Source organism: Bos grunniens, chromosome 13, assembly GCF_055505025.1.
Source record: "Bos grunniens cultivar Pamir isolate PY7600 chromosome 13, Bosgru_T2T1.0, whole genome shotgun sequence".
NCBI classification, from domain to species: domain Eukaryota; kingdom Metazoa; phylum Chordata; class Mammalia; order Artiodactyla; family Bovidae; genus Bos; species Bos grunniens.
This window is the reverse complement of record NC_141177.1, coordinates 66,749,331-66,771,696: the sequence shown is the minus strand read 5'-3', so window position 1 is coordinate 66,771,696 and position 22,366 is coordinate 66,749,331. Positions and strand designations below refer to the sequence as shown.

General features: G+C 45.0%; 1 pseudogene across 8 annotated transcripts in view; it reads right to left on the bottom strand.

The window, feature by feature from the left end:
• Positions 1 to 22,366, bottom strand: part of LOC147361163 (histone H2B type 2-K1 pseudogene) — an 85,706-nt pseudogene that overhangs the window by 12,194 nt on the left and 51,146 nt on the right. For 4 of the 8 annotated variants that reach the window (XR_015139847.1, XR_015139844.1, XR_015139846.1 and 1 more), the window contains 2 exons: positions 11,814 to 11,947; positions 6,231 to 6,546 (listed from right to left, as the gene is read on the bottom strand). The exons of 2 other annotated variants lie outside the window; for them this stretch is intronic. The product of XR_015139847.1 is annotated as a histone H2B type 2-K1 pseudogene, transcript variant X8 (transcript). Of the gene's footprint in view, positions 1 to 6,230; positions 6,547 to 11,813; positions 11,948 to 14,650; positions 14,749 to 22,366 lie in introns of those variants that run through there. 2 more of the 8 variants (XR_015139845.1, XR_015139840.1) reach the window with 2 other exon arrangements.

The window sequence follows — 22,366 nt, the reverse complement described above, 5'->3', positions numbered from 1 at the left end:
CGGGACATTCTGCCACGCAGTCAGATGGGGCCTCACTGCACTGAGATTTTGATACAGATGAACTTGGATAGACTAGGAACAAAAGCAAAAACCAGGCCCCCACCGTCCAAGCCAAAACCTTGCCACAGCACCTCCACTCCCAGACCCCACATCCATCCATCACCAGCTCTAAGGAGTCCTTCTCTCCTACCGTGAGGGTCTCTGCCTCACTTACTGGTCTCCCTCCTGGATTACTCATTGCACTGTGCCTTGCCATTCTTGGGGAACTCAGTCTCCCTCCCCACCAAGCCCTTCCCTGCTGCACAGTACTCCAAACATTTTATTTGACCCCCTAAACAGGAAGCACAAAAATTGGAGCCCACCCCCCAGATTTATATTTATGTACAAGTTGAAACTGCCCTCCTGAACCATAATGTAGGTATACTTTAGAACATGGACCAAAGAGAAATTAAAAGGAGAAAAATACACAGGTAAGATGTATTAACATTTTCTGGCATTTCCCCCAATTAGCTATCCTACCAGCCTCACCTGTAAACTCCCTGCAAAATTACTGATTTGCAGCTGAAGTCTTAGTCAGATGGGACCAGACCATGAAACCCCAAATGTCTTAATCATTAAAAAAAAAAAAAAAAAAAGACTATTCTTGGGGTTGAAAGTGACAGGAAAGGGACGAATTAAGGAATCCATCCAAGATGTCACCTTTGACAGCAGAGTGAAGACAGATTCATTTCCTGCTCCCACCTCTACTAAATTTAATTTGTTTGATACCTGCTTGCTGCTGCTGTTGCTGCTAAGTCACTTCAGTCGTGTCCGACTCTGTGCGACCTCATAGATGGCAGCCCACCAGGCTCCTCTGTCCCTGGGATTCTCCAGGCAAGAACACTGGAGTGGGTTGCCATTTCCTTCTCCAATGCATGCATGCATGCTAAGTTGCTTTAGTCGTGCCCAACTCTGTGAGACCCTATGGACAGCAGCCCACCAGGCTCCTCTGTCCACAGGATTCTCTAGGCAAGACTACTGGAGTGGGTTGCCATTTCCTTCTCCATGATACCTGCTTGGCCCACAGCTAATCTGAATCTTTCTGGCTGGATTTTAAATTTTGTATTGGCTCTGGAATAAAACTTGGACTTCGAAGGGTTGCTCAGCTCTTCAAATCAAACAAAGGGTATTACAGGTACAGGAGTGAAGGATGGAGCCACTTCTTATATTGGGTCCCTGGTAGTCCTCTTGCCTGGAGAATTCCATGGACAGAAGGGCCTGCTGGGCTGCAGTCTGTAGGATCACACAGAGTCGGACACGACTGAAGCACCCGAGCCTGCACACTGCTGCCTGGTAGCTGTTCCCCAGCCTGCAGCTGTGGAGAGGCCGAACAGTTCTTGCAAGATCAAAGACCAATTTAGTCTGGCCCCAAAATAGATCTTCAGGCATAATTAAGACTCAGGTTTGCTTTTCCTGTTTTCCCATCAAAGCAAATTAGCCTAAAGAAAATATCATTCCCAGTGACCAAAGGTTAGAAAAATCATCCCGCAAGTGTTGTGAATCCTTTGTCACCCCTGATTTCTTTCACCAGGGAGGTTCCTGGCATGTAGGTGACAGCCTCAATGGCAAAACAGGATGTCTTCTCACCAGCGCCCCAGCTTGGCTGCAATCAACTAGAATTAATTGGTCTTGGGGTTTTTTTGTTGACAATATCGGTGGTTTTTTTCTTTTTTTCTCTTTCTTTTCTACTTGAGAGCCTCAGATGGGCAGACATGGAAACAGCTTCTCATTTGCATAGAGCCTGGCGGCCAGGGGTGAGTTGAGGACACGGGACTGCCTTCTTGGCCAAGGCAGGAAGTCAGCTGTAAGAAGCAACCACTTTTCAACCCTGGGTGGCTTTTTTTTTTTTTTCCTCTCTCCATCATTCATTTTGGAAGAAAACAGAAGTTTAATTTCAAACAGAGCACAGACCCTGGGAAGAGAGGGGGGAAAGAAGGCAGTCCAAGGCTTCAGGCTGGCCCTATCATTCTTGCCTGTCCTCTTTTTTTTCTTAATTAGGTTGTCGAGCCATCAAACTGAAAGCAGCTCGTGGTCCTTGGCCAGCCCAGAGGAGGCTAGTGACGATGAACAGTGGCAGATAGTCCACAAGGGCCTCCCTTCCACAAGGTGGGGAGTTGGCATTAAAAGGTACAGTCTCTCTCCAGCCACCTGGGCCCAGCCAAGTGTGAGGGTTTTTTCACCTTCCACCTGAGAGAAGCCTCTGTTTCAAGGAACATTTCTGCACAAGCGGGTGAGAAGTTTTAGCAGAACGAACCAACCCTGCGGGAAATGGCAACGTCATTTCCAAGCAAATTGGTTCTTTCTCACCAGTCTTCAGGTGCAAAGAACCCCGTTTTTTCCTCTTGATTTGAATCTTTTTCACAGATCTGTGGGTTGCAGCTCTGCTCTAGGCTCCGTGAGGCTCCATGTGAGATGCGCACCGAGGCACAATGGAGTAGCCTCACTCTGCTCTGGGCATGAAAAGGGCAGCAGGCACATCCCAAAGGAAACTCAGTTTCTGTGAGTGGCTGCTGCTGCTAAGTCGCTTCAGTCATGTCCGACTCTGTGCAACCCCAGAGACGGCAGCCCACCAGGCTCCCCCGTCCCTGGGATTCTCCAGGCAAGAACACTGGAGTGGGTTGCCATTTCCTTCTCCAATGCATGAAAGTGAAAAGTGAAAGTGAAGTCACTCAGTCGTGCCCGACTCTTAGCGACCCCATGGACTGCAGCCCACCAGGCTCCTCCGTCCATGGGATTTTCCAGGCAAGAGTACTGGAGTGGGGTGCCATTGCCTTCTCCGTCTGTGAGTGGCACTTGACCACAATTCACGTCATCCATTGCTCTCATAAAACAACTAACTCTGCCCTGACAGAAGCAGCAAAGGTGCCTGATGGTGTATTTATATGTCGGCTTGTCACAAGGAACCAAAAATAGGAAGTTGCCACACACTAATAAGATATGTGGTAACATCTAGACATGCACGTAAACGTCATGTTTATGAGAGCCTGTCACCATTTTTGTAACAACTCGGAATTATCTTGTTCCCATACCAGAGTACAATGGACTGTGTACATTGGTAAAAGATGTACTTCCAGGCCCTTAGAATGCTCCCAATTATTGAACCAAAATAATATGACTTCCTTGACCATCATGTGCCCCACTAAGTCACAGTTTCAGAAATATCTTCATCCCACAAGTTGTCTTTTCTAAGGTCATCAATATTTTCTCTTATACCACATTGCTAACTATATTTCTAACAAAAAAAAAAAAAAAAGAAGAAGAAATACTTTTATCACCTGAAAAGTTGGACAAAGTTTTCTGGGCCTCTCACTAGCTTAATGTGTAACCCCGGAAATTCACTGGATAAAGCAGCTCTGTGTGCAAAACATTGCCAAACTGGACCCCTGATGACCCAGGATCAAATCCGCATCTCCTGCACTGGCAGGTGGATTCTTTACTACTGAGCCACCAGGGAAGCCCATACCACCTCATACTGGTCATTAAAAAGTCTACAGATATCATATATGAAACGAGTCGCCAGTCCAGGTTCAATGCACGATACTGGATGCTTGGGGCTGGTGCACTGGGACGACCCAGAGGGATGGTATGGGGAGGGAGGAGGGCGGAGGATTCAGGATGGGGAACACATGTATACCTGTGGCGGATTCATTTTGATATATGGCAAAACCAATACAATATTGTAAAGTTAAAAAAGAAAACAAAGTTAAAAAAATAAAAAACTCTACAGGTAACAAATGCTGAAGCGGGTGTTGAGAAAAAGGAATCCTCCTACACTGTTGCTGGGAATGCAACGTGGAGCAGCCACTATGGAAACCAATACAGAGTTTCCGCAGAAAGCTAGATAGAACTATCATATGGTCCAGCAATCCCACTCCTGGGCATACACCCAGACCAAACTATAGTTCCAAAGAATACATGCACTCCTATGTTCATAGCAGCACTATACACAACAGCCAAGACATGGGAACAACTGAAGTGTCCACCAGCATATGAATGAATAAAGATGTGGTACATGTATATACATTTAGACAAGGGAATAGTACTCAGCCATAAGAAAGAATAAAATATTACCATTTGTAGCAACATGGACGCAGCTAGAGATTATCATGCTAAGCGAAGTAAGTCAGAAAAAGAAAGACAAATACCATATGACACCACTTATATGTGGAATCCAAAATACGGCACAAGTGAACTTGCCTACCAAACAGAAACGAACTCACAGACACGGAGAACAGACTCGTGATCTCAAAGCGGGAGGCTGGGAAGGGAGAAGAATGGACTGGGACTTTGGGGTTGGTAGACGCAAGCTATTGCGTACAGGGTGGATAAACAAGGTCCTACTCTATAGCACAGGGGACTAAATCCAATCTCCTTGGATAAACCATCACGAAAAACAATATATTAAAAAAAAGAATCTCTATATGCTTAAAACTGAGTCACTGTGCTGTACAACGACTGGCAGAGATTGGTACAACCTTGTAAATCAATGATACCTCGGTAAAAAAAAAAAAAAAAAATTTAAATTTAAAAAATAAAACCAAACTGCACCTATGCAAAACTGGCATAACTATTCTACATGTTATGGACCTTCAAAGTTGATTTGAAGCTAAACACCAAAATATGATGTCCTTTGAAGAACCAAGAGTATCTTCTAACTCATCAAGGACAACAAATTTATAACTCAGAATCTGGCCAAGGACGGGCAGCAAAGACCAGAACCTGCCTGGCTTTCTTCTACATGGTTATATCTGGAGAAGTCAGGATTTGAAAGCCGACACATTTGGGTTGAGAGAATAAGTCATAATCTAGTAGAATTCCATGTTTATTGACCATGGAGATGGGATTTCATTAGCCTTTGCCACTAAAATGATGTCTTCTTATCCAACTTTCCTGATGACTCTGAACATCACACCTTTTTTAAGGTGCTGTATTTTTAAGGAAGTGTTTAGAGCGCAAGATAAATAAGAATAGCTTGTGCACAAAACCTTCTATGGAAGGCCATCGAATAAATGTGCTTGTAAAACCTGCTTGTGTCCATGCCATCAGTGTGCTTTGGCTGCTGTGAATTCTCTTTGAGCTTGTCGTGCAGACGTGTAAGCCACTGCAAGCCAACCCTGAAGAGTGGTTCAGTATGTAGGGTTTAGAAGCAGACAGATGCATCCAAATCGTATTCTGCTTTTAGCTCTTTGACCTTAGGCAAATGCTTAACTATTTTTAGTCTCACTTCTTAATTTGCAGTATGGAGGCTGATTATACTGCACAAGGTTCTTGTGGGGATTATGTCTATAAAGGGTTTAGCACAGTGCCTGAAACACTCAATAAGTAGACAGACAGATATTCAAATATCTTGAAGGAAAAAGTGAGTTCACTTCTCAGAAACTCTTTCTGGGGCAAATCATTCAATTACCCAAGTGACAAATAGTTTTCAGTGTTTCACACTATGGAGTATTATGAATTCTCAGCTCCAATTTGATCATCTCCTTCTTTATAAGAATTCCACTCATAATTCTTTTTCATAACTCTTAATCATAATTCAATTCTGTTCAGGAAGAGAACACTCAGAGGTGATGACAGGGGGACCTAAAATTTATTTTTCTCCTTGACACTCAAGTTCACAGTGCCATCAGGTATATTTATCCAACTCCTAGTCAAAGCTATGGTTTTTCCAAGTAGTCATGTATGGATGTGAGAGCTGGACCGTAAAGAAGGCTAAGTTCCAAAAAATTGATGCTTTCAAGTTGTGGTGCTGGAGAAGACTCTTGAGAGTCCCTTGGATAGCGAGGAGATCAAACCAATCAATCTTAAAGGAAATCAACCCTGAATATTCATTGGAAGGACTGATGCTGAAGCTCCAATACTTTGGCCACCTGATACAAAGAGCTGACTCATTGGAAAAAAACATGATGCTGGGAAAGATTGCCCTGCTGCTAAGGATAGGAGGAGAAGATGGGGGCAGCAGAGGATGAGATGGTTGGATGGCATCCCCAACTCAATGGACAATAGTTTGAGCAAACTCCAGGAGATAGTGAAGGACAGGGAAGCCTGGCGTACTGCGGACCTTCAGATCACAGAGTCGGACTCAGCTTAGCAACTGAGCAACAACAACCATGTAGTCACTATCTATAAAATGATGTTTTCTAATTCACTGGGGAAGTGGTAGAAATAAATTAGATCATTTTTGCACAGAGCTATTAGCTCCTTAAAACAAAAGAATATATTCATTTTAATGTCATCAATTATATTGCTAATTTATGTCATCAATTGACCTTTGTATCACGACACTGCACATGCCTGCACAAGTCTGTCTTCCGCTGGTCTTCTTCCCCGCCCTCTCCACCCCCACTCCTTATAGTCATCGTTAAACCAAACTCCACCCGCTTTTGCTTTCGCTGGCAGCAACAATCCAAATTCTGGGCTCTGATGATCTGGAATCTGGGATGAAATTATCTGATCTGGAATGAATGATCTGGGATGAATCTCTTGATCTCCTGCCAGTTTTGCAGAGTCCTACGGTGATGAGTAAGAAAAAGAAGGGAGATGACATTTAAGGTCATTTTCGACACCTTGATTGTGAGTTAAGAATGAATATTGAATATGCAAACACAGGTGCTTCTCCCACGAAGCCTGCTGAGAGCCAGATGCCCATGCTGGGCTCTCCATCCTCCTGCACATCCCTTCCCACATTCACTTCCCTTTCCACCTCTCTGGTCCCCAGAGGCCTCCACATCTCCTCGGAGACAGTTTGCCAGCAAGGTTCTAAGTATGCCTTTTAATCTGGCTGGGCTCTGCTTCACCTGAGTGAGGTATCGCCTCCACAGTCTCCAAACTCATCTTCCCATGCCCACGGGGATGAACGGGTGAAGTGGGGGGCAGGGGACCCGGGCAAGAACGGGAGATGGCAACCCTGGACTTGCACCCAGGCTGGTATCTCTACCACTGACTTTTTTTCCCTCACCATTGATTTTTTCTTTTTCCCCCAAAGTCCATGGGGTTGCAGAGAGTCAGCCGTGACTGCATGACTAAGCACACCACACCACAGGGCATGTAGGAGCCTAGTTTCCCAAGCAGGGGTGGAGGCCATGCCCTTGCCTTGGAAGTTCAGAGTGCTAACTAATGGGCCACCCTGGAAGTCCCTCTACTGGTGATCTTTTTTTTTTTAATCAAGCCTTCTGGTAGCAATTTTCATCTCTTAGGCTGACCTAGGAGCATGGTATGCTCTACAGTCCCTTCACATTTAGGAGGAAAAGACAGCATCATCATGAACAAGGAAGAAAGGGCCTCCCCTCCATCACCCACTGGCTGGCTCAGCCCTGAGATCAGAATAAGATCAGAGAAAAGCCTACAAGGTGACCAGCCAGACTGTCTCCGGCTTCTTCATTTATCACAGATTCAAATGAGCCAACTATGTAGCTGAGTTCTCCTGCACAGAGGCCCGGAGCCCACACTGATCTGACGGAACTGGGCGGGGCGAGTGAAGATCCCAGGGGGCCGGCCCGGGCTGAGATCTGGGTTCCTCATCCTTCCACCCACAGCGCCTTGGCCCCCAGGGCACTATGCAGCAGAGACGCGTTACACTCAAACCTTCCAGCACTGAGAGGCCACCTGGTTCGGCTCCTGCCTGCACGTGTTCCTGCACCAGGTGGAGAGGCCAGATGTGAGGGCGACATGACGCAGGCCGGCATGCGTTATGCGCCCACAACCTCTTGCTTCACTCCTCCCGGTGCGACCTGCTCATCCTCACCCCGCTCTGGCCCTGCCTACATCCTGGCCTCAGATCCAGTGCCTGCAGAAGGCTGTGTGGCATGGGGCCAGCACCAGGACAATCTGCATCCCCACTCTGGTTCTCACGCCCGAGAGGCCCGGTGTTGGGCACCTCCCTCCATCACTGACCCCTAACCTCATTCCAGGGACCCGGGGGCTGGTGGTCAGCCCTCCTGCCTCCACCGTCCACCTCCTCACTCACAGTGCTCCCCCTCCTCTTCCTCCTCCATCCTTTCCACTAAGGTTCTGGGACCTTCTCTGCCCTCCCACCTGTATTGATGCCCAGCTCCAACGTCTGGTCTCAACCCCTGGGCTTTACAGCCTGTGCACCCTGTTTGCAACCCTGCCCACCTCTCAACTCCTGCCTCTGAGCCCTTTCTCCATCCAGTGTCTCCACCACCATCACTTCCCCCGTGCAGACACCCCTTCTTCAGTCAGACACGGGCGAAGATTATTGTCGCCCCTGGACTGATCCCAGACCAGAAGTGCTCAATTCTCCCCAACAGAAATATCAATTTTTAGTAGCATTTGCTCTCAGATGTTATTACATATTCAGGAAGATCATGATTATTATTTTTTGCTTCACTTTTTTTTTAATTGAAGTATAGTTGATGTACAATGTTTCAGGTGTACAGCAAAGTGAGGAAAGCTATGATTATTTATTCGCAAACTTGCTCCTCATTGATATTCACTTCTGGGCCAACTGGAGCATGTCCAGGAAATGCAAACTAGTTGAAAGCTCTGAAAGAAGTCTCCCATAATGAGAGACAGAGAGAGGAGAAGGAGAAGGAAAGAGGCAGATACTAGTTTGATCCCTGGTCCGGGAAGATCCCACATGCCATGGAGCAACTAGGCCTGAGTGCCACAGCTAACTACTGAAGCCTGTGCCCCCTAGAGCCCATGCTTTGCAACAAGAGAGGTCACTGCAGTGAGCAGCCAGAGTACTACAGCTGGAGAGTAGCCCCCACTCACCACAATTAAAGCAAGCCTGAACATCCACGAAGACCCAGCACAGCTAAATATAAAATAAATAAATAAAACATAAAATAATTTTTTAATTTCTAAAAAAAAAAAGTTGAAAGAGGACCTGTTCCAGGCGGGGAGCTCTCTCACAGGTCCCTGTTGTAGGAGCTAGGTGGGCAGGTAGCAAGGAACCAGCAGCATCTGCTTATTAAAATTCCTCTCTGTACCACACTGTCTGTGCCTGGCTCAGCAAACATTTATCTGCCAAACATTTGCTTTCCCTCTGAAATCCCAAACCACCATCCCAACATCTTCTTTTGTTTTTAGCTGCAGATGGTATTTAAGGGGAGTGTTTGGGCCATTCTGGTGACTTACTCTGTTTTCCTGGGTCTCTCACATGTATACACGTTATAAAACTTGAGTGCAATTTTCTCCTGTTAACCTATCTCATGTGAGTTTAAGAAGGATCTAGCCAGCCAGAAGAATCTAGAAGGGCAGAGGAAAATGTCTTCCTTCCAATACAGATCAGTGGAGGCTGAGGTCCACGTTCAGAACTCAAGCTGGTGGCATCCTCAATGAGAAACCCTGTCCTCAGACGGAATGAAAAGTGGGGGGATGGTGAACACCCAGAAAGACTTCTTTGGCCAAAGTCTCATGGTCAAGCCTGATGACAGTGGACAGGAATACTTACCCAGAAAGGAGGAACTACTAATTGGAACAATATTACAGCTTATCTAGAATTCTTTTCTTCTGTAGAAGAAACAGATTATTGCAATCTGGTAGGAACATTTTTGTTCTTTATTCCACAAATCCATAACAATTCTTGCCAGAACACTATGGTAATTACTTTTTTTTTTAATTTAAAAAGATATCATTTCATCTCAGAACTTAGAATTCAGTACATACTTTAAGGAGTATGAAACAGAGGCCTTTTAAGTAAACACAACCATATGAATATAATAAAACTAATTTTCCAAAATTCAGACTCTTCCATATATGTGTACATTATATTTCCTGGGCTTCTCAAGTGGTGCATGGGAAAGAATCTGCCTGCAAATGCAGGAGACACAAGACACAACAGTTCAACTTCTGGGTCAGAAGCTGCCCTGGAGAAGGAAATGGCAACCCACTCCAGTAATCTTGCCTAGAGAATCCCATGGACAGAGGAGCCCGGCAGGCTATAGTTTATGGGGTTGCAAAGAGTTGGACACAACTGAACAACTAACACTTTTCCTTTTTTTTTCATAGTGTGTATATAATGTTTCTTATAATTAGTATATATTCCTTATGAAATAAAGTGACAGTGAAAATGTTAGTTACTCGGTCGTGTCCGACTCTTTTGCGACCCCATGGACTATAGCCCACCAGGCTCCTCTGTCCATAGGACTCTCCAGGGAAGAATACTCGAGTGGGTAGCAGCTTCCCAGGTGGCGCTAGTGGTAAAAGAACCTGCCTGCCAATGCAGGAGATGTAAGAGACCGTGGACAATCCCTGGGTTGAGAAGATCCTTTGGAGTAGGAAATGGCAACGCACTCTAGTATTCTTGCCTCTTCTCCAGGGGATTCCTCTATTCTTTGTAAAAGTGACAGTGTTAGTTTCTCAGTTGTGTCCCACTCTTTGCGATCCATGGACTGTAGCCCGGTCAGGCTCCTCTGTCCATGGGATTCTCCAGGCAAGAATACTGGAGTGGGCAGCCACTCCCTTCTCCAGGGGATCTTCCCAACCCAGGGATCGAACCTAGGTCTCCCTTGTTGCAGGCAGATTCTTTACCATCTGAGCCACCAGGAAAATCACCTGAATTATGTATATATTTATGTATGGAAATGTGGGTGTATAGTGTGTGTGTGCATGTATTTGCAGTGCGTGTATATGTACATATATACATGGTGTGTGCATGTGTGTGTATATATTCATGTGTGTATGTATGTGTGTGTATATATACAGTGTGTGCTTGTGTGTGCATATATATACACACACACAATTTACGTATATGTGTGAGTGTGTGTATATACACACTGAGTGCATGTATGTATTGTGTGTGTGTATCCATTACTGGCTCTGTTTCTCCAGAGAACTTTGACTAACACAAGCAGATTAGAAAATCCTTCTTCTCTATGGATGGGAAAACTGATTTAAACTGATGAGACTTTTCTTGGGTTAGACCGCAAACAGCCTTTCTGGACTCCAGATTCCAGATTCCTAGCTAGGGCTGAGCCAGGAGGAGAGCTGAAGGTTGGTCACTTCTTCAGCACCAGCACCCCTCTCCCTTCAACCCCAAGGCCGGGGCAGTCCAGGCTAGGGTGGGCTTTGTTGCCTGCAGCTGCTGCCATGAACCCAGCTCTGGGAACCCATCAGCGGCCTGCCTCACCCACACCGAGTGTGGGGAGGGCCTCTGCCTCTGTTAGGTCCAGCAGGCAGGAGGAGCTGTCAGATGGCTTGGCTCTTAGGAGGGGGTTTTCAAGGCCAAGGTCAGAGATTAGTCTGGTTGGCTTTCTCAGTGCCAGCCAAAATATTCTTAACTATAATTAAAACAAAAATGAAAAGAGCCAAATAAAATATGCAGGGACCAAACTTCCCGTACTTTAAATCTGATAATCTAGTTTAAGACCAAGGAATCAAATGAAGTCAAGAAAATTCTTTTGTTTGGCCAAAGTGACCCCACACAACTTGCTGCTTTGTGGAGGGGCTCTGATCCAAGTGGATGCACACAGCAAATTCTCCACAGTGGCTCTACACAAAGCTAGCCTGCAGTTAAATGGGCTCAGTGTAACAGGGACACACAGCCAACAGGTACATGGAAAGATGCTCAACATCATCAGTCATCAGGGAAACACAAGTCCAAACTATTACAGTAGGTCATATGGTTTTCCAAACGTGAAGAAATCGTGTATCCTGTATCAATGTGTTAGTCCACTTCTGTTTGTTTCTGAAGGCACTGTATATTCCTATTAACAAATGCATATGGAGTGATTTATTTGTGTAAATTTGTCATTGAATTTAAACTTTTCTGGACTTCCCCCCGGTGGTCAAGTGGTTAAGGGTCCACTTACCAGTTCAGGGGACATAGGTTCAGTCCTTGGCCTGGGACGATTCCACATGCCTCTGGGCAACTAGACCCGTGTGCCGCAACTACAGAGCCCATGTGCTCCAAGTCCTGAAGCCTGTGCATCTTAGAGCCTGTGCTCTGTAACAAGAGAAGCCACTGCAATGAGAAGCCTGCGCAGCACAACTAGAGAAAGCCCACATCCAGCAAAGACGACCCAGCATAGCAAAAAAATAAATAATTTGCACCTTTCTGCAGATAGAAGAAATATGTAGTGAAATGTCACCTGACTTCTGTTAGGAAGGTTTTTATCAAAAAGACAAGAAGTAACAAGCATTGGTGAAGATGTGATGAAAAAGGAACCCTTGCTGCATAGCTCCCAAATGTCGTCCCCTCCAAGAACCTGGACCACTTCTTCATCTTTATACACTCAGCAACTCTCTGGGTCCATTTGTAAACAATATACATGTATTTCTGTCAGTTCTGGAGGCTGGGAATCCAAGATGAAGGCGTCTCAGATTCAGTCTCTGGTGAGAACCTGCGACCTGGTTTGCACATGGCCATCTTCTCGTTGTGTCCTCACAGGGTGGAGAGCAGAGAAGAAGCAAGCTCCCTGCTCAGTTTCCTTCTGAGGACACTAATCCCATCAAGGGCTCCACTGTTGTGACCTTGTCACCTCCCAACCGTCACATCGGGGGTAAGGACTTCAACACATGAACTGAACGGGGACACAAACCTTCAGTCCTTAACAGCACCTGACACACGGAAGGCACTTAATCAGTTATACATTTGCCAACAAAGGTCCGTATAGTCAAAGCTATGGTTTTCCCAGTACAGGTGTGCGAGTTGGACCTTAAAGAAGGCTGAGCCCCAAAGAATTGATGCTTTCTGTGTGCTTGGTGCTTCACCACTGTGGTGGTGGTGAAGACTCTTGAGAGTCCCCTGGACCGCAAGGAGAACAAACCAGTCCATCCTAAAGGAAATCAGTCCTGAATATTCATTGGAAGGACTGATGCTGAAGCTCCAATACTTTGGCCACCTGATATGAACAGTTGACTCATTGGAGAAGACCCTGATGTTGGGAAAGACTGAAGGCAGAAGGAGAAGAGGGCGGCAGAGGATGGGATGGTTGGATGGCATCACTGACTCAAAGGACATGAGTTTGAACAAACTCTGGGAGATAGTAAAGGACAGGGAACCCTGTGTGCTGCAGTCCATGGGGTCACAAAGAGTCAGATATGACTCAGCAACTGAACAACAACAGCATTTGCATCAAACAAGAGTTCTCAACCTTGATGGCATATGGGAGTTGTCTGGACAGCTTAAAATATACAGTTGAGCTTTGAACAACACAGGTTTGAGCTGTGCAGGTCCACTTCTATGCAGATTTTTTTTCAATACATACATACTACAGTACATCACAACCTGAGGTTGGTTGAATCTGTGGATGGGAAATTGCAAATACACAGGACCAGCTATAAAGTTATTGAGAGATTTTTCCACTGCATAGAGGGTCAGCATCCTTAATCCTCATGCTGTTCAAGGGTCAAATGTAAATACTGGTACACAAATGCTTCCGGGGATTCTGTGTGGGGCGTGCGCTGGGCATCACAGGCTCCACCAGTGATTCTCACATGTGGTCAAAGTGGCCCACTGGCATGGAGAGAAGATAAGGGAGCGGCTGCCCTTCACCGCCCAGGAGGGTCCTCGTCTGCACAGCTGCTTTCCTCCTGTGCAACGTCAAGGCCATCCGTGGTGCCTGCCAGCCTATCTAGGTCATCATCTCTCGATGTGGTGCACCTTCCTCCTCTTCTGTTCTTTTTCCCCTCTTGTCTCAGCCTCTAGGAGATACCATTCTACTTTTAAAAAACTAGTTTTAGTTGGAATGCAGTTGCTTTATACTGTTGTCAGTTTCTGCTGTTCAACAAGGTGAATCAGCTACACGTTTACATATGTCCCCTCTCTTTTGGATTTCCTTCCCACTTAGGTCACACAGAGCACTGAGTGGAGTTCCCTGTGCTGTACAGGAGGTTCTCATTAGTTACCTAGTTTATAGAGTATCAGTAGGGTATATGTGTCAATCCCAGTCTCCCAATTCATTTCATTCCCCACTTTCCATGGTATCCATACATCTGTTCTCTATTTCTGTTTTGCAAATAAGACCATTTTACCATTTTTCTAGATTCCACATATATGCATTAATATATGATATTTGTTTTTCTCTTTTGTAGACACGTGGATGGACCTAGAGACTGTCACCCAGAGTGAAGTCAGTCAGAAAGAGAAAAACAAATATCCTGCCCTGTGTTAAATTCCCCTGAATGCATACTGTGTCTCTTCTCAAGGGTCAGAGGGCACTCAGCCTTACACCAAATGTCCTTTCTGGAGAAGTTCCAGAACCTCCATACAAAGATGACACAATGCAGAGGAAAAAGGGAAGGACAGTGTGGGGGATCTGGGGGCCATGGGGGGACTCAGGCTAGGTGAAAGGCTAAATTACTAACTAGCTCACGCGTGCATGTGTGACTCTCCTGGAGAAGAGCGCTTTGAGAATGTCAGAGGGGTGGGGCCTGGGGGAACTTTCTCAGCATCCTTCAAAGACCAGGATGATAGGCCCTCTCATCTGTGTGTGGAGCTCCTGTCAACTCTCCTGGAGCAGGAGGAGTAAGGGAGAGAAAGTAGAAGAGTGCAGAAGGAAAAGTGGAAGAAAACATGCGGGTCCCTTCCCTGGTTGGGCTCTGCTGGTGCAGAGTTAGAACCCAGAGGGCCAGCCAACTGCCCGGCTCAGACCACTTCTTAGTCCTGCACCCCGGGCAACCGCCAGTTTAGGAGAAAATACACCACCTGCGATACTGAAGCTGCTGATTTTGTGGACATTTCTCTTCACGTTGATTTGTCATGGCACTGGGCATGCAAATAAGGGCAACATCCACCATAATTTCCTTAAAGAAAAAGTTGAAAGCAGAATCAAGCTCTTCCTAGTAGCTCTGCTACTCCAGAGACAAGGATTACCTAGTATCTATGCTCTTAGTTTTTTGAAACCTCTCAGCATGTATAAGTCATGAACTGCATTTTTCAACATTCAGATTACTTAACATTTGATGACAAGCAACCTGACTAGATACATTCACTTAAGTTGTCATGTATGTAGGTATAGGACCTGCTTTGCGTGGGCCTTAGGAAGCATCACTACAAACTAAGTTAGTGGAGGTGATGGAATTCCAGTTGAGCTATTTCAAATCCTAAAAGATGATGCCGTTAATGTGCTGCTCTCAATATGCCAGCAAATTTGAAAAACTCAGCAGTGGGCACATGACTGGAAAAGGTCAGTTTTCACTCCAATCCCAAAGAAAGGCAATGCCAAAGAATGCTCAAACTACCACACAGTTGCACTCATCCCACATGCTAGCAAAATGATGCTCAAAATTCTCCAAGCCAGGCTTCAACAGTATGTGAACCAAGAACTTCCAGATGTTCAAGCTGGATTTAGAAAAGGCAGAGGAACCAGAGATCAAATTGCCAACATCCGCTGGATCATAGAAAAAGCAAGAGAGTTCCAGAAAAACATCTACTTCTGCTTTATTGACTATGCGCCAAAGCCTTTGACTGTGTGGATCACAATAAACTGTGGAAAATTCTGAAAGAGATGGGAATACCAGACCACCTGAGCTGCCTCCTGAGAAACCTGTATGCAGGTCAGGAAGCAACATGAAACAATGGACTGGTTCCAAATTGGGAAAGGAGTACGTCAAGGCTGTATCTTGTCACCCTGCTTATTTAACTTAAGTGCAGAGTATGCCATGCAAAATGCCAGGATGGATGACGCACAAGCCAGAATCAAGATTGTTGGGAGAAATATCAAAAACCTCAGATATGCAGATGATACCACCCTTAAGGGAGAAAGCAAAGAGGAACTAAACAGCCTCTTGATGAAAGTGAAAGAGGAGAGTGAAACAGCCTGCTTAAAATTCAACATTCAATATTATGAAGATCATGGCATCTGGTCCCATCACTTCATGGCAAATAGATGGGGAAACAACAACAGACTTTATTTTCTTGGGCTCCAAAATCACTGCAGATAGTGACTGCAGCATGAAATTAAAAGACGCTTGCTCCTTGGAAGAAAAGCTATGACAAACTTAGAAAGTATATTAAAAAGCAGAGACATCAGTTTGCTGACAAAGTCCATCTAGTCAAAGCTATGGTTTTTTCAGTAGTCTTGTATGGATGTGAGAGCTGGACCATAAAGAAGGTTGAACACTGAAGAATTGATACTTTCAAACTGTGGTGTTGAAGAAGACTCTTGAGAGTCCCTTGGACTGCAAGGAGATCAAAACAGTCAATCCTAAAGGAAATCAACCCTGAATATTCATTGGAAGGACTGATGCTAAAGCTCCAATACTTTGGTCACCTGATGCAAAGAGCTAACTCATTAGAAAAGACCCTGATGCTGGGAAAGATTGAAGGCAGGAGGAGAAGGGGACGACAGAGGATGAGATGGTTGGATGGCATCACTGACTCAGTGGACATGGGTTTGAACAAGCTCCGGAGATGGTGAAAGACAGAGAAGTCTGGCGTGCTGTTGTCCATGGGGTTGCAAAGGGTTGGGCATGACTAAGTGAATATCAACAACAACATTTCAATTAGTTCAGACAGTAACGAATCTGCCTGCAATACAGGAGACCCCGGGTTGATCCCTGGGTTTGGAAGATCTCCTGGAGAAGGGAATGGCAATCCACTCCAATATTCTTGCCTGGAGAGTTCCATGGACAGAAGACCCTGGTCTGCTATAGCCCATAGGGTCGCAAAGAGTCAGACACGACTGAGTGACTAACATGCGCACACACACACACACACACACACAGACACTTGAATTAGTGCCTTTCAGGAAAATCAGTAGCAAAATATAATTTTATCAAATTATGTCATAGATACTTTCCAATTCATTTGGGGAAGGATTTTTTTATCCCTTTTACTTTCATGAATATGTTGTAGGTTTAAGCCAAGTGTAGAAGAACGGACATGAGTAAATAGGTCGGTAAAAAATGTTACCCAGCATGCAGAGCTTTGTTGAACCCATTGGCAAGAGAGCGGTCAGACACCACATTCTTGGTGAAAAGGCTCTTTCAGAGAAAGAGTGCATTCAATACCACTTCAATTGCTATTTATAAAGCAGAGCTTGAAAGACGGATGGAAGGAGTGGGTTCCATGGGAAAGGAAAGAGAGAAAGAAAGGAAATGGAGGACTTGCCAAGTACCACTGGTGGTGGCCAGGAGCTCTTTCAAAAATGCTGGAGCCTTGGGAGTCAAATGCTTTTCTCTCCTGGAGACCCTGGGCGAAGTGACAGTTCAGTAACGAAATGGCCTTCTCGAAGGCAGGGCCCCACTTGGAAAACATGAAAAGAGTTAGCAAAAAGCTTTCTCTCCATGAGTGACTCAATGCTAGAACCAGTAAGAAGCACATAAAAATCTTAAAGAGAGAGATTTGAAGCCTGGACTCCAGGAATCTCTACAACAGTGGTTTCAACGTTTTTGGCACCAGGGATCGGTTTCATGAAGACAATTTTTCCACGGACTGGGGGGAATGGTTTCAGCACGATTCAAGGGTGTTACATTTATTGTGCACTTTAATTCTATCATTATGACATCAGCTCTACCTCAGATCACCAGGCACTAGATTCTGGAGGCTGGGGACCCCTACTCTAGCAGGTACAAGGATGAGATCCTGGGTACCCTCTTGGTCCAGTGGTTAAGAATCTACCATGCAATGCAGGGGATGCTGGTTCAATCCCTCATCTGGGAAGATTCCACAAGCCACAGGGCAAAGAAGACCATGGACCACAATACTGAGACTGCATGCTCACCACCACAATGAAAAATCCGCACACTGCAACTAGAGAGCAGCCCCTGCTTGCCACAACTAGAGAAAAATCTGTGCACAGCAATGAAGACCCAACGCAGTCAAAAATATAATTAAAAAAAAAAGAAATCCAGGGGGGTCTATGGAAACCCCAGATTCAGGCAGGTCAGGCAGAGTTCATAAGAAGGGATCTATGCCAGGTTGGCCATATTGAGAAGACTTTTTCATATGATAATGTGCATTTTATTCTTCACTGATGCATAGATTGTTGACCACAATGGCTTTTTTGAGAAGGCTACTCTTTCCTGATGTTCTCAACAGCCTGATAAATGTAGAGAGAAAAAAAAAAAATAGGTATAGAGAAAAAATGTAGAGGTAAAAGTAGAGGAAAGAAAGTAACATGCCTTGTAAATGTCTTTTCATGAAAATCCATAAGAAGTCTCATCTTTTGGAAAGGGCATGGCCACAGGGTCTCTTGAAACACGTTGCCTCTGTGCGCTGGTTTGAGATGAGGGGCTTGGGGGAGGGCGGCTCTGGGCCTGTATGTCTCGGGCAGGGGTGGGAGGAATTGGGCCTTGTCCCCCGAGTCTGCATTTCATTTCACATTGCTATGCATGCAGTGTGTACCACAAGAAAGTAAGCCCTGATTTTATAGCGTCTAGTCTTCTTAGATGTTCAAGAGGTGGCCAGGACTTGACCAAAGTAGAGCTGGTAAGCTATTTTGTGTTTAAATTCATAGTAAAGATCGTCTTCTGAGAAAGGACTTGTGGAAACTGAAAACTCCCTCGAAGTGTTGCAGATGAATAGGACTGCCCACGGGTTGAGAGCAGGGAGAGAAGAAAGGGCTCTGGGCTGGAGTGTTCCTACCCGGAAGGCTGTCTGCAGATATGGCCTGGGTTCTATTACATTGTCTCACAGTTTGTTCACCACTGCTCTGGTCTTCATCTGACCATCTGAAATATCTAGTCTTTTGAGATTTCTGAAATTGCACAACTCATGTTAAAAGTTCAGTTCAGTTTAGTCACTCAGTTGTGTCCGATTTACTCTTTGTGACCCCATAGACCACAGCACGCCAGGCCTCCCTGTACAGCACCAACTCTGGGAATTTACTCAAACTCATCTCCATTGAGTCAATGATTCCATTCTCATCCTCTGACGTCCCCTTCTGCTCCTACCCTCAATCTTTCCCAGCATCAGGGTCTTTTCAAATGAGTCAGCTCTTTGCATCAGGTGGCCAAAGTATTAGAGTTTCAGCTTCAACATCAGTCCTTCCAATGAACACCCAGGACTGATCTCCTTCAGAATGGACTGGTTGGATCTCCTTGCAGTCCAGGGGACTCTCAAGAGTCTTCTCCAACACCACAGTTCAAAAGCATCAATTCTTCGGTGCTCAGCTTTCTTCACAGTCCAACTCTCACATCCATACATGACTACTGGAAAAACCATAGCCTTGACAAGATGGACCTTTGTTGGCAAAGTAATGTCTCTGCTTTTTAACATGCTGCCTAGGTTGGTCATAACTTTCCTCCCAAGGAGTAAGCATCAGGTTAAAAGTAGAGAATGTAAAATGGCACACTGTGGGGCTTTTTTTCTATGAATGCACAGACACAATTATCTTCTGAGATGGAACTGCTTGACTTGACCTCTGGAGGACACAAGGAAGAGGGCATCACCTAAGCTGTCAGTTGAATTCAGACTGCCCAGCTATTGTGCTGTATGTGAACTGTGGTTACTGTTAGCGTCTAAAGGACAAACAGTTCTAAGTGCTCCTAGTATATTAGGAGCAAAGGTGGTTTAATAACCCCTTTGTCAGCTTATAGGAAGGCTCTTTGCTCAGCCACCTCTCAGATGGTGTCCTTTTATTACAATTTTAAGCCACTTTTGAGAAGCATACATTAGGATTTGTTCATCAGGTTGGCAGTAGAGGACCCGAGGAAGTTCAAGGAAGAAATCACACAGGTGTGTTCATATTCACACCTTGATAAGCCTCAACTGTGTGCATCTCTGCTGGCTGTGCTGTGTGACTACATAAATAAGCCGGTGGAAACATATCTTCTTGTTTATGTTTCAATATGATGATCCGATTACTTTCTCAAAAGGATTACACTTACTGTTGTCTTGCTTTATAGCTCACTTTAAACTGATCATTAAAAGGAGGGCAGGGTTTGTTTTTAATTGTTTATTTATGTTTGGCTGTATCCAGTCTTAGCTGCAGCATGAAGGATCTCAGTTGTGGTGCTTGGGCTCCTCTAGTTATGGCTCGTGGGCTCAATTGCCTCACAGCATGTGGGATCTTTGTTCCCCAAGTAGGGATTGAACCCATGTCCCTTACCTCGGAAGGCAGATCCTTAACCACCAGGAAGTCTCAGGGAGGTAGTGTTTTAATTCTGTCAACATCTTTATTTAGAGTCCTGTGGCCCTTTCTATCTACTCAAAACTGTCTACATGAAAAACAAATTGACACTATTTCCCTGATTGAGTTGGCTTCATGTATTCTCGGTTTTCAAAATTCGCATAGCTTTTCCTCGGCTCATACTTCTCTCTCTGGGAACTTTCCAGCCAAGCTTCCCCTTCTGTTCACTGTGCTATCTGTATACAGGGTTTTCTTCCCTTTTCAGGCCTATGTCAAACACTCCCTGGATTTTTCTAGAAGGATTTATGATCTTGCAGGTTAGAGGGCAGCTGGCAAACCTTATTTAATGCTTCCTGGAGGGGTGGCTTTCCGTGTGAGTCATACTGAGGTCCCTGGTGTCACACCCTAAGGTACTAGACATCCTTTCAGGTTGCACACACGCACACAACTCATGATTTTGAGTGTGAGACTTTGGTAAATATTTGCGAAGTCTGCAAAAGCATGATACACACTATGTGATCTTAATCACTCAGCAATACGTGCTCAACTGTATTAAACACACACAAGAACTCAGAAGGGTCACATCAGGTGAACACGTCATGTAATGATGATTTGTATGTTCTTTGCGCTTTTCAGTTTCATTAATGTGCACATTCAGTTTTAAAAGTTTAAAAACAAAACATTTTTAAAAACCATCTGCTGGAGCTTCCCTGGTGGCTCAGTGGTAAAGAATCCACCTGCCAATGTAGGAGACATGGGTTTGACCCCTGGTCCGCGAATATTCCACGTGCCTCAGAGCAACTAGGCCAGCACGCCACAACTACTGAGCCAGTGCTCTAGAGCCTGGGAGCCGCAACTGCTGAAGCCTGTGTGCTCTTGAACCCATGCTCTGCGGCAAGAAAAGCCACTGCGGTGAGAAACCCACGCATCGCAACCAGAGAGAAGCCTTTGCTCTCCGCAACTAGAGAGAAGCCTACACAGCAACGAAGACCTAGCATAGCCAAAAAAGAAAGAAAGAAAGACAGTAGTACAATTATAAAGATCTGTTTTAAAAATTATCGAAAACCATATGCTGAAGCTTTTATGTATATGTATATGTGCATATTTATAGGAAGAGGATTCATTTTTATGAACTCAAAGTAATTGTAAACCAACCAAATTAACATCCACTGTGCTGTCTTGATGTCCTTTTTTTATCTTTTTTGTTTTTGTGGTAAAATATATACAAAATTTACCATTTTGACCATTTTTATACAGTTCAGTGGGACTTCCCTGGTGACTCAGAGGTAAAGAAACCGCCTGCAAGCGGCAGGAGACATGGGTTCAGTCTCTGGTTGGGAAGATCCGCTGGAGGAGGGCATGGCAACCCACTCCAGTATTCGTAGCTGGAGAATTCCACGGACAGAGGAGCCTGGCGGGCTACAGTCCATGGGGCCTCAGAGAGACGTGACGGAAGTGGCTTGGCACGCACACACGCTCACACTTCAGTGGCATTATGTGCATTCACGTTTTGTGCAACTATCATCACCTTCCATCTCCAGAACTTTTTCACCTTCCCCACCTGAAACACCACACCAACTAAACAGTACCTCCTTATTCTACCCCCTCCCCAGCCCCCGGCAACTGCCATTCTGCTTTCTGTCTTTATAAATTTGACTGCTTTAGGGAGCTGATATAAGTAGAATCATACAATATTTGTCCACTCGTGTCTAGCTTATTCACACTGTCCTCAAATTTCATCCATGTTGTAGCATGTGTCAGAATTCCATTCCTTTTAAAGTCTGAACAACTTTGTATGGATCCACCACATTTTCTTTATCCATTCTTCTGTAGGCGGACAGTTGGGTTGTTCCACCTTTTTGCTGTGGAAATAAGGCTGCTATCAACATGGGTGGACTGTATCTGTTTGAGTCCTTGTTTTCAATTATTTGGAGTGTATAGTCAGAAGTGGAATTTCTGAATAATTTATGCTTAATTAAAAAAAGAAAAGAAAAAAGCACCGTACTGTTTTCCACAGCAGCTGCACCATTTTACATTTGCAGCAGCAACCCACAGGGCTCAATTTCTCCACATCTGTGCTGCCACTAGGCACTTTCTGGTGTTCTGGTTTCGCTTTGATGACAGCCATCCCAATGGTATGAAGTGGTACCGAAACTCTTCCCTGACTTGGAGATTCATGGAGTTAACAATCCCGGGCTCCAGTCCTCACCTGTCCTACTGTGCAGCTCGAAGCAAGTTTTTTTAAAAATCTGTATTGAAACTGCTCCCTCATTTCTAAAATGGGAAGTTTAAATCATTTACTTAGCAAATACATACAACCTGCAAACACTGGGCTATGTCCCCGCCAG